This window comes from Ascaphus truei, chromosome 5, assembly GCF_040206685.1.
Source record: "Ascaphus truei isolate aAscTru1 chromosome 5, aAscTru1.hap1, whole genome shotgun sequence".
In the NCBI taxonomy this organism is placed as follows: Eukaryota; Metazoa; Chordata; class Amphibia; order Anura; family Ascaphidae; genus Ascaphus; species Ascaphus truei.
Window position 1 is genome coordinate 89191166 of NC_134487.1, and position 13234 is coordinate 89204399.

At 39.0% G+C, this 13234-nt stretch overlaps 1 protein-coding gene and 1 long non-coding RNA gene across 3 annotated transcripts in view; one reads left to right on the top strand and one right to left on the bottom strand.

Annotated features, from left to right (window-relative positions):
- The window catches only part of SYT1 (synaptotagmin 1), a 905119-nt gene extending 896022 nt beyond the window's left edge, over nucleotides 1-9097 (bottom strand). The window contains exon 1 of one of the 2 annotated variants that reach the window (XM_075600187.1): nucleotides 8762-9097. The gene's annotated coding sequence lies outside the window, so the exon portion shown is untranslated. The remainder of the gene's footprint in view (nucleotides 1-8761) is intronic. The other variant, XM_075600188.1, reaches the window with a different exon arrangement.
- LOC142495132 (uncharacterized) overlaps nucleotides 1-13234 on the top strand; it is a 96590-nt gene that overhangs the window by 15690 nt on the left and 67666 nt on the right. The gene's annotated exons all lie outside the window — the stretch shown is intronic.

The window sequence follows — 13234 nt, forward strand, 5'->3', positions numbered from 1 at the left end:
AATTTTGACAATAAAATGAATTATGGCCTTGTGTAAATTTGTCTTTTGTGTGCGACACTTCAAAAGCTGTATATACAGTAGGAATGTTCATGTGCAGCTTCCACAAGCACACATATATTATTTTAATTAAGCTTTCCTCACTATACAGTATAGTGGCTACAAAAATATAAAGTTGTAAAAAAGGAACGCATGATACAAAATACAAAGCTCTCAACCGAAGACTACAGGAACATTAAGAATTCAGTAAGACTGCAATGTAAAACCTTAAAGCATCAACCCAAACAAAGTGTTTTTTCTTTTACCGTTCCTGAAACTGGGGAGCTCATCATTGATACCCCGTCCTGCAGGGACCCCAAGTTTTCAGAATAGAAGAAATTCTGTTTTCTTGTAGGTTCCTGAACAAACTGCATAAAATTACTACCAGGGTCCCCGATAGGAAGCCACAATGTCATGAAGGAGGCGATAACATCGCAAATTTCTATTGGCAACCAGAGTGAGCTAATTTCTGTCCGGCGGGCAAACATTTACGCCCGGTGCCAGTACCATGGTAATCGAGGGATCCTCAAAAGGTAATGGGACCACGGAGAAGCTTTGGGAGACATGGGTGGGCTGGCATCCGGGGCATTAGTGGTCAGTCACAGACATTGAATAGTAACAGGGAAGAGGTGCAGACAAAAATTATCTGGCCCCTCCCATGCAGAGCTGTGTAACTGAAACACTGCAGTTTGTAGCAGATGCACATGCCAGACCTCAGAGGGTACTCTGCACCAGGCCTCCCTGCTACTCTCTGTTCTGGGTAAGGCAAGATTTACAGTACATGTATGGTGTGTGTGTGTGTGTGTGTGTGTGTGTGTGTGTGTGTGTGTGTGTGTGTGTGTGTGTGTGTGTGTGTGTGTGTGTGTGTGTGTGTGTGTATGCGGGGTGGATTACTTTGGTACATGTATGGAGTGTGTATGTATGGGTTTGTATAGAGAGTGTGTGGGTTGATTTTATTCATGTATGGTATTTTGGGGTTAATATGGTGCATTTGTGGGGTGTGGGGGTTAATATGGTAAGTGGGGACAAGTATGGTGCACACATGGAGTGTGTTGGGGTTATTATGGTGCATACATTTATGGACTGTGTGTGGGCCAATCTGGTTCATGCAATTATGGGAGGTGCGAGAGCCAGTCTGGTGCATGTGTGGGAGTTAATATGGCTCATGCATGGGGTATGTAGGGCCCAGACTGGTTCAGAATAAACAGAAGAGGTGATTCCCCTGTTTCTGTACAACATAGCTTTAGATCTGGCAGAGATATTGCTGAAAACATCATCCTCATATGGTGAAAAGCATTGTAAATGCTCAATTCAGTTGTCAATCATATTTGTGGTTTAATCACCACACATCAGGTCCACAAAATAAAATATTTTTTAACAAGAGAATTGATTGGCTAAGGGTGTCACTGTCAGTGGAAGACAAGATGGTTTGGCCACATTGTGTAAAATGAAGTGACATGTCATTACTTCAAAAGGACACAACGCAGATGTTACTAGGTTGTATTTAATTTGTTAAAAGAAAACAGCTGTTTCATACTGTACCATAACACTATATTGAGTAACTTTAATCCCCTTTATAGGAGGAGCAAGCTGTTTACTGCAACATCATTGTGTGTACTCCTAATTACAGTATGTAGAGGGCTACACAACAAATTAAAGCTCATGCAGGCTTAAATTGCACCTTTTCACAGATAATAAATGCAAATGACACCTATCATACAGATGTAGTAAGCCTATGAGTCTTCAGTGCAACTATAACATGCGGTCATGGCACTGAAGGATTAGCACTGCTCGGGGTCCCATTCAGAAGCATGGACCCCCCCACAGCTCGTCGCAGCAGACACAGTCCTCGACAGTGCAGACATTTTGCTTGTTCACCATGGTGCCGAGGACAGTACGTTTCACAAACTGTATGCTAAGATTTGTATCAGTAATAGATATCTATGTAGAAGCAATATTCAAATTTATGTAAATGTTTTACTTGAAATTATGATAGAAAACATATTGAAGGACTTATTTCACTGCATATAACATTTTGTTTCTTGCTTATGTATGTATAATGTGTCTTGCTTACAATGCATTTCCATCAAAACTTGATGTAGAATGCTATATTTAAAAATATTACACTAATTTGGGCGAGTTATGATATTAAAACAACATGCTATTTAATATTATTATGGCACTATATTGTATGCTCTAAAAAGATTTTGAGAGGGCGATGATTCTTGTCCCAAAAAGCCTAACATGTTCTTATAATATTATAAACAGAAAACAACAGGAAAAAAACACATGTTCATTGCAACTAGATGTTCACTTTATTCTAAGTAGAAACAAGTTAAATGGCTGACCCTTTATAGGCCGATTCACTAAGTTCTGATAATGGGTATCGCAAATAAATTCTGTGTTAACTGCTATTTACTTGAACAGCAGTTCTTGGTAGCACAACTTGGTATTGACCTCTGGTGCCCCTTAGTGAATCTCCCCCACACAGTTGAATCTGGAAAGTGGCTGTACTAGTAAGGAAAAGGCTCACTGGCCATCTAAAGTGAAACCTTGAACTTCTATTGTCCTTTCTAGATCAACGTGGATTCAAGTAACTTATCTTGATCTCGTCGGTGCCAGGGAAGCCTACTACACATAGAAATGTTTTGCAGGCTCCTCTGATTGTGTGAAAAATAAAGTGAAAAATCTGTGCAAGTAATTGTGATCAGTGATATAGAGTAAAAAAAATAAAATTAACCCTTCAACCGTGTAAATATAAGTGTTACACTAGTAAATGCTATATATAGCAATTAAGTGAAGTGAAAACAGTCAAAAAAGGACAACATCTTAATTACATAAAATTGAGAGTCTGCTGCCGTTTCGCTTCAGATGGCTCAGTATCCGATAGAACTAGTAAAGAAAAGAGAACAAACAGCGCACAACTCTCATAGTGTATTAAATTCAATTATATTGAAGTCAAGTGAAAGGTGGTAAGTAACACACGTACATCAATACTTATAAAAATAGGGAATACATGTATTTTGGCACATGTTACCAGCATTACTCAGCAGGGCCCCTCATCTGATGGACGTCCAGGTGATGCACCGGCAAGTTGCAGATGGAGTTAGATCAGCTCCCGACAGTCTTATGATGTTAAGTGCAACCGCATCCTGATGTCCACGATCTGTGGTGTCCCGATCTTTCCTCCTGGACACCCGCACTGGTGGATATGGCAATGGATGAAGGAGCAGCTCCTGCATGAGACCCGCTCTCTGACGATCGCATGCGTAGGACGCAAGTCTAGTGACGCCAGTGGGAGACAGCGTGTAAACGAAGTCTGGACCGGTTCCGGTATACGAGCGGGTCTCGTGCAGGAGCTGCACCTTCATCCATTGCCATATCCACCAGTGCAGGTGTCCAGGAGGAAAGATCGGGACACCACAGATCATGGACATCAGGATGCGGTTGCACTTATCATCATAAGACTGTCGGAGGCTGATCTGACTCCATCTGCAACTTGCCGGTGCATCACCTGGGCGTCCATCAGATGAGGGGACCTGCTGAGCGGTGCTGGAAACATGTGCCAAAATACATGTATTGCCTATTTGTATAAGTATTGATGTACGTGCGTTACTTACCACCTTCACTTGACATCAATATATTTGAATTTAATACACTATGAGAGTTGTGCGCTGTGTGTTCTCTTTTCTCTCCTCTGACTGCAACTGGATTTAAGACTGCCTGTTTATCAGAAACACCTATATGCACTATAAACTTATAATCTATGAGGTCTGCTGTGCCACCTTTTTTGTAATACACAGTTTTTTGTTATTTGTAGTCATCAAATAATCCAATAAATACAGAGATAAAAAAACAGTGTGTCTCCTTTTGGGCTTAGCACGACTATGTGGTCTTGATAAATGGGTTTCAGAAAATGATAAAGCGAGAAGCTGACTAGGAGTGGCAAAGTTCACTGCGTCAAAGATTATTTCATCATGTCTCTGAAAGCAACTCTGGGAGGTAGACATTTTGAAATGGAATTATAGTCTTATGAGTTTTATTTTCTCATGTATTTTACTATGTCCTATGACAGGAATGTTTCTTGTTTATATTTCAAAGTTTAACCTTCTGACCTTCATGTCTTTGACATAGTAATATTAATGACCACATTATGTGTCAACATTAATTCTGCTTGCTTTCATCTACCTATAACTATGTAAAGCAAGGGAATGTTGTGGATTGGTTTTATGTGAATTGTTTAAGTGAAAAATATCCTAATCTCTGAGATAACATTGTGGTAGCTACAGCTGCAGCGGCCGTTATTCTAAAACTTCGCCCATTGTACCGCTCGGAATACCCGTCATGGCGCGTGATGTTTTCCAACTGTACCGCCTTAAGACGTGAGTGCGGCGAGTGCAGAAAATGGCATTTTAGAGTTCTGTTTTTTAAACACCTTAGATTGACACAGTAGCACAGTAGCACTGTAGCACAGTACTGTTTGCAATTCATTCATTTCATTGCACCCAAAGAAACAGAATCCATGAAATTCAACAAAGCAATCGCGATAAGCGCGGGTGCCTGGGGCGATTGTCCGCGTTCATGCTGCGTGGAGTACAGCAGAGCACACGAAATCGGCGCCGTGATTTGTTTGAATAACGGCCGCTGCAGCTGTAGGTACTAAGGTATAGATATTAACCAGTCAAAAAAAATTAGGATTTGTGTAAAAAGTTTCTTGCATTTACGTTTTGGATGCCTCTATACTATCACTATACAAAGCCCCCTATGGGCTCCTGCTTGGAAGAAAAAACAGAAATACTGTTTCAGGTACATATTTTAAGACCATAATAATAGATATATTGTAAATGAACCTAGTTAAAATTAGGAACTGGTCATCATATTCATGTTGGTCTCATCCGTAAAAACAGGAAGCAACACATCACACACCAGTTACTGAATTTCTTATCTTGAAATTCAAATGTAGTGTTTTATTTAAATTGCACATGACTATTAGTGTAAAAACGAAAATTATGCTCTATTTGTTTGTATTTTTATTACAATAATGTAACTATGAGGGTGTTCTTGTGACTATATCATAACAATATTTGCTTAATGATAATGTTTTGTTGGTTTACTATGCCAATTGACTTTCTTTAACCAAGTGTATCTCTTGAAGTTGTCGTTCGCAAACAAACCATCAAAGAATATGTAACAAAGTTCCCTTGTGTATATTAAAGAATAACCTCTCTTGGATACAGAACGTATTTAAAACAAGCATGTGCCTTGGAGACTCCCAGCTACTCCTGACTGGTTAGATATTTTCATTTGTAAAACATGAGAATAGGATGTTCTAGACAGGTTAGCAGCATTAAAACAATCAATCATTGAAGTGGGCACAGTGTTAAAATAGGATGAATAATAAGAATCTACTACAGAAATATTTTTCAAATAATGTTGATGTCATAGAACACAAACATATGATGTCTCAAAAATACAGCATTGTAAAGTTTAAACACCAAAGAGTAATTCCAGATCATAGAATGCTATGCAATCACTGCCATAGTAATAGTTGCTACAGTAAATGCATGATCTCTGGGAATGGCAATGGTGTAAATAAAAATGGACAACTAAAAATGTTATATATAATGAACTTCAAGAATAACAACATATTCTGGAGATATAGATAATTATAATTAACACATTTTGCAAATTTCAAATTGCTGAACAAAATTATGTTTTCCATTTATTGTAAATGCAGATGAGAAACAGTCCTGGTGAAGTAAACACATGAGTGCCATCTTTGTTTGACTTTCCTAACCCTAGTGATTCCATAGACATAAAATAAGATTTTATACCAGGTTTACAAGGGTAGATTTTACCACTGTCATACATAATGGTAGATACAGATGTTTGGTTTAATTCATTTCTGGTCTAATGAGAAAATATATTTTGCAACATATTTTTGGAAGTTTGTACCTGGTAAACACCTGAAAACATTATATTTAAATACTCGAACACTGCATACGGATATTTACAAATATTGTTACGGTTGTGTCAATTTTACATGGTTGATAAACGTGTCAAGTACTTTGATGATATATATATATACACACACACACACACACACACACACACACACACACACACACACACACACACACACACACACACACACACACACACACACACACACACACACACACACACACACACACACACTTTTTGGCTAATATATGTGAGCAACTTTTAAATGGACATCAAATTCTGTTTCACATCTTCTAAATCAAATATTAAAAGCCCTTACTTAGAAAAAGCTCAATTAGATTTGCCAGAAACAAGTACATTGAAACCTTTCATGACTTTGTAAGTGCAGCCCTGCAATAATTTCCCATGTCATTATCCTATGCCCTGTGGTTCTTTGTAAAATTATCTCTCTTCACATTCAAGCGTCCTGAACAATGTTCTTAAGCTGACAATAGACATAGATGTATGTGCTTTATGTATGCAAATCCAAACATTTCTATTCTAAACTACGCAATCTTTCACCTTTAATGTATAAATCAAAACTGCTGCAATACAAAAAGCAAAAAAACATGATAATGACAACGTAATGTTCAAATTGGTAGAATTAACAATGTCAATAAATGTTGTACAGATATCTAAAGCTCAACCACCTTCTTTTCTCTGCCTATTATACCATGACTAATGACTGAATTCAAACATACTGTATGTCATTGACACACATAAGGCAATTGCATCATTGTCCTTGTACTGTAGTTAGGAGGTTAGAGCTAACAAAAGATGTATACAGATTATGGCAGACTGGCAAATAATAGCCTGGAAGCCATATATAAATGGATCAAGTAAGAAAAACAGGGTTTATTTGAGCAAATTGTCCTGAAAGAAGGGTACAACACAAAGAATGTAAACAAATGATTGACTACCTACCAGTGTCATACTGTACCTTCTGTATGATTTACCCTTTATGAAAGTCCAAAGTGGTATTTGGATTGACAAATAAATAAAACAATCTATTTGGAGAACATTTTTACAAGGATAAAGTCATCTAAAATAATAGACTTCCTTACAAATGGGTAACGAAGGAAAACATGACTTGACATCCCCAGTGACAATCAAATAAAAATAATTATTTGTATGCAAACATCTGGCTGTATATTGTGTCCAGGTATTTTTCTTTTTTTAAATGCTCATTTAGGACTATACTTGGAAAGCCTTCTAGTTACATTTACCTAGAGATTTTGCACTACCACTTTCCTATGACAGAAATCACTCAACTGGGTCTGATGAGTAATGGTAGAAGGCAGCTTGTACCAGAGATGATTGAACTACAGATTGTTGAAATAGCCATCAACGCAATTTCCAATGAGTACATTTTATTTACATATTCACATGTTCTGCCAGGAGCTGCTTGTTGATTAACCTCCAAAAATTAGGATAACTGGTACTCTATTTTCTGTTAAAATATATGAAGTTATGCTTTTTTTTCTTGGACAATCACATTCACTGTCACTGTGTTTTTTTTTTAGCTTTCTTTAAGCAGTCATTGAGAGTGCATTGTGATATTAGTTGTGAGCTTTGTCCCTAGTCATGTGTTTTTTTCTACTATATTCATTATACCTAGTGTCCACACCCCCCACCCCCTCCTTAATCTCCACAATACATATTTTTGCCATGATGTACTGTATATGAAATGGCTCAATATACATGATAGGACACATGTAATAGAACATAGCACTGTTTTTCATTTTTTTTTAAATCCTGCTACAATTGCCCCATAATATGGCTTCCATGTAATTTATCCACTTCAAGCACAGTTTGGGACTCACTGTAAATATAACCATTTGTTTTGTAAAGTTTTACTATGCATTACTGTATTCTTACACAAACTTCTCAAACTTTATTCACTGGAAAGCATGGCTATGCTGTAATTCTGTAGTGGCTTTTTATAACGCTAAGTACACATTTGCAGACACTCATATCTGAATTATGAATTGTGAATTTTTAAATAGTCATTTTAATTGACAGTTCAAACAGTCCATATCAACTGCAAAGCAATATATATTACTTTTAAATTAACATGCAAATGGCATGTGATACATCCTCGTGATCTGTCCTTACTATGCAATGATTGTCGCTCTAAGAAAATACAATGTTACAGTAAAACCTAAAGTAATAGAAAGGGATATTTTTGCATGTGAGCATCCAAGTTTTGGAGCCATTACAGTACTGTATATTGTTTCTGGGTGTTAACTCAGCATTTTCAGGAGTTAAGTGTTCAGGGCTGAAGAGGCAACAGAAGTCAGATCGTTGACACTTGCAATCAACAGCAATTAAGCAATCACCGGGCTTTTTTCCCCCAAGCAAGTCAAGTGAAAGAGAAACTCAATGAAGGAGTGAAGAAAGCCAAGTCTGTTGATTGTATTGCTTTCTCCAACCTTAAGAGCTTGGATGGTTTTTGGTTCCTTGGCCATGCAAAGCTGGCTATAATTACTACAGCTAGAGAAGTAGTGGAAAAAGAAAAACATGGGGGAACATCAAATCCACCCAGAGCTTAACCTCTTCGGAGAAAAAAAGTGATCCTTCTGTTGGAAAAGGGGCACAGCAGAAATTGCTGTCCTCTTCCAGCTGAACATCTGTAACATGTGCTTTATTTATTCCCCATCCCACATTGGTCAAATTGTATCAAATAAAATATAGGTTGCTTAGTACATGTCCCATAGCTTACCTGACAGAGAGATATGTCCTTCAGTCCTGCTGCCTTGTGTCTAGTAGGGAATCACTCTCTTTCCTCCTCATATACAGTATAGAGGCTGCAACACAAAAAGGTGTGTGCAACGTAAGAAGAGGTGGGGGATCTGCATCTGTGAGCAGATCTTTATTACGAGGCTTTTGATTTCAGCCACACATATGATGATGCATCCCCTCTCAATAAATAGCTTTCTCCCCCCCTAAGTTTCTGCTTTCGGTGAGAGAGGAGACAAGAATACACTAGAATGCTAGGAGTGGAGCATCAGCACACTGCAGCTTCTCCGGCATCCCTCCAGTGGAAAGGCAGGGCAAAGCACAGCACTCACAGCCTATTGGCTCACTGCTTAGGATGCTGCCCTGAATATCCAATCTAGCAGCACAAATAGGAGGTGGGTCTGTACATCCAGCATCCCATTGTAAAACCCCTAACCCCCCTTCCCCAGCAGGAGATAGGGTGTACATGCAAATCAGTCTCTCTTTACTCTGCTGATAGGATTTCTACCTGCTTCAGCATAATGTTACCTACCAGAACCATCCTAGCTCTGATTCATGCAAGCAGGTGCATGGAAGCCCCAACCTTGTAACTTGCCCCTGCATGTGAACTGGCTCTTAGCTGTGTGCACTCTGGTTAACCCTTTCACTGCCAGCACCTAGCATAGCCTTCATGCTAAAAGGGTCTGTTTTTGCAGGGGGCTACACTATCTATTACTATCCCCCAGATAGGCAGGGGCAAGGGAGGAAAGGAGATCCCAGCGAATGACAATCAAGGACACAGTGTGAGCACTGTGGACCGGCAAAGTGACCCCGGATTACACTGCAACCTGTTCATCTAACAGGGTAGAACCAGTTAGCTGTGACCTGGTTATACCCCACACTTCAAGCTCCCAGGGTTGCCTGTGATTTATAATGCAAAACAAAGCATTTATATGGGGATGTAGAACAGGGAAACACGGTGTGGGGGGTGGGATGAACAAGAAACTCCGGTTGAGATGCCAAATCCACTATCAAAAGTGTACAGAATCTCTCACCTCCCAGTGAAATACCGAAAGGTTATTGAATTACTTCTGCTTGACCTTATTTAAATCCCTGTGATTTGTAGTGCTTTGCCAGTCTGACAGATGAAAGGGTCTCTCGGAATCAATCGCTGCAAATTAAAATGTGTTCTAATTGGTTGGTTTACGTTTAACTCCTCAGGGTCTGCAGATTTCCTTCCTAGCATGAGCATGGTCAAGGAAATGATTCCTCCTGTTAACTTTCATGAATCCTGTTTTATCACCTTAAGTGAACCGAAAAAGTGACAGAGGTCACAGCAGTCCCTTATTAATTGCACTCTAGCAGAATGATGGGATACCTAACTCATTAGAAGGAAACACATACAATGTAATATGTGTATATATATATATATATATATATATATATATATATATATATATATATATATATATATATATATATATATATATATGATAAACCCTAAAAAGTGTCACGTTCAAGACACATCAAATTAGCTAATCCTAACAGATATGTGCCTTCCTAAATATATCAGGAAACGAGTCAATAGTATCACTCATCAATGATTAACAGACCTATTGCAGATCTATGGCACACAAAAGGAGTTAACCTACAAAAAGATATAGGTATCCTCAGTAGGGATCTAAGTCCCAGATGTAAAAGACAATAAGGGGATACAATATCCACTAGAAGACTAATGTCTAAATAGTAAATGATCAAACAATGTGTAATATAATGATAGTTCAACCAGAATGACCAATTATATACACAGATAAGGTCTAGTAGCCAAAATATAATAGAAACATCCACAGATAAAGTTTTTTTATTTTTTTATTTTAATTAACCAAATAATCGCCGAAAGACAAGTGACATAAAAATAAACAATATGTGTAATGTTTAAAAAAAAAACCCTGTAAGGGGAGCGGGTGGGAGAAGGATAGCACTAGTGTGTATAGGGAGAAAACACTGTATAATAGTGTATATGATGTAGTAATAACCCTAATAGTGCTACCAAATAGCTAGTGAGCCCTGTTGGTGAAGGTCAGCAGTTAGCACAATAAAATGAAGGAACATGTATGGTTGCTGCATATGCACAGAATGTAGCAGATGGTATGCTTGTAAGTCTATTGTGGGGGTGCATCAATAGCCACAACCCACAACCAATGTCTAGTGATGTGCCTATGAATTGGCAACATCAATGGCAAGCAAACAGATACAGACTGACTAATAAAAAGTATACAACCGTATCTCTCATGCTTCTAGTGCTGTGACCAAGATGTATGTATCCCAACAGGAGCTGCTCTGCTCCACAAGTGATCCCGCTCTCAGACGCCCACTAGTGACGTCACGCCCCAACGTACGTTTCGTGTGACGCTTCACACTTCATCAGGGGGGAGGAGTTATTGCTTTGGACGTCTATACTACTTTTATACACATGGCTATAAGGGGGGATGGAACAAATTATCCAATCAGTGTGCATACTGCTGCTGTGTGATAGTCTGCCAGCCTGCATGTACACTTAAGGGTAGAAAGGAAAAGAGGAATAATTAAATAAATAAATGATAAGCGGTACATACTGTCATGTGAACCGCTGCATCCATATGCATCGATAACACAGTGCATAACTGCAGAGTTCGTGGACATCTGCTTCGGTATATATACACACATATACACCTATATATCACTCCAAGGTACACAGAAAGAGGGCACGATGCAACTAAAGGCATATGCACACATTAAAATATGTGTACCCACATTTGCATACACATGTGTGCTGGCACACCAATGCATATATTAGGATAGTATCATTTACTGTCATTTAGGGGCCTATGCAGAGAGCTGCGGTAACTGAATTAGCGGCATTTGTTGGCGAAATATGCGAAATATGCTGGCAGGGTGGCAGGAAGCTGGAGCTCGGCGGCCAGAGGGAGAAGAAAAAAAAAACGCGCTTTTTTTAAAACATGTTTCACCAGCGCGCATCTCGCCGGTTGAAACTCTCCATATGCAGACATGATTTTAAATGCAGTTTTAGGACCTTTCTGCATATGGAGATAAAATCACGCCAAAAAAGGTACTATTTATTAACATCTCCAATTAATTCCACCGCTGCTCTCTGCATAGGCCCCTTAGTGTCATTTACTGACTCACCAAAAGCATGGTACAGTATATTAGCTAGCATGAAAGTATGGGTACTGCCACTGCCATAAAACACAGATATCCAAACAATCCACTTCATCAAGAATCCATAACATGGGTTGATAAATGATGAAAAGGGGAGGGATAAATGGGATAATGCCATGGTGGGTTCAATAGAACGGAGTATAAATAAAACCCTCGTTCACACCATTAGGTGTAAGTGTCCCTAGGGTGTGAATCCACCTGCACTCCCTCTGTAATAACTTGCGATCCCAATCCCCATGTCTAGGTCCCCACGGGACATGTTCAATGCCTACTGTATGAAGACAAGGACATTGGTGTTACCCCCATGTTCATTATTCACATGTCTGGCAACGGGTGTGTCGCGATGGTTGCGAATTGATCCCAAATGTTTTGAGAACCCTGGATTAATGGGTCTGTGGGTTTTACCGATGTATTGTTTCTTACATATACATACAATCTGGTAAATAACACCCGTTGTCAGGCAATTAATGAATGTTTTGATCTGAAAGGGGATTGTTCCATGTATATCTGTGAATTCCTTGGTAACCATCATTGATGAACATGCCTTGCATCTGCCACAGGTGTAAAATCCTATAGGTTTAGGACCCAACCACGTGTGCTTGCTTCTCTCCATAAAATGACTCTGGACAAGACGATCTTTCAAATTGTGTGAACGTCTGCTCACCATATTAGGTGAGGACTTAAGGACCTGTGATAAGTCACTATCTTGTGTTAGAGTATGCCAATGTTTTTGAAGGCTTTGGCGTATGGGTCCCCATTGTTCATTAAAAGTACTAATGAATCTAATGGTCTTAATGAGTTAGGTATCCCATCATTCTGCTAGAGTGCAATTAATAAGGGACTGCTGTGACCTCTGTCACTTTTTCTGTTCATTATAGTCTTTTTCCCTGTGCACCACGCTTATCCTACATCATTTTGATATTATGGTTTGAGCAGTGTTTTATCTCTCTTTTATATTTTATCACCTTAAGTACCTACGAATTGCATTGATCCTTGCACATGCTAAAAAAAAAAATAGAAATACGGGTTTCTTCTAATCATAGAAGCAAACAATGTCGTGGAGAGGTGGGACAAGTCAAACCCAACTTTTATGCAGCCATAGATGTCTCCCCAAGTTTGGGAATGAATCAAAGTGGCCTCCTGGAGCTCACTAACTGTAACAGTAACAGGATGTAAAGCTGATGTTCATTGCCCGCTTGCAGGTAGAACTGTAGTTCTCCCTGTGCTGCAGCTCACAAAGAAGCTGGAGTAGAGGAGA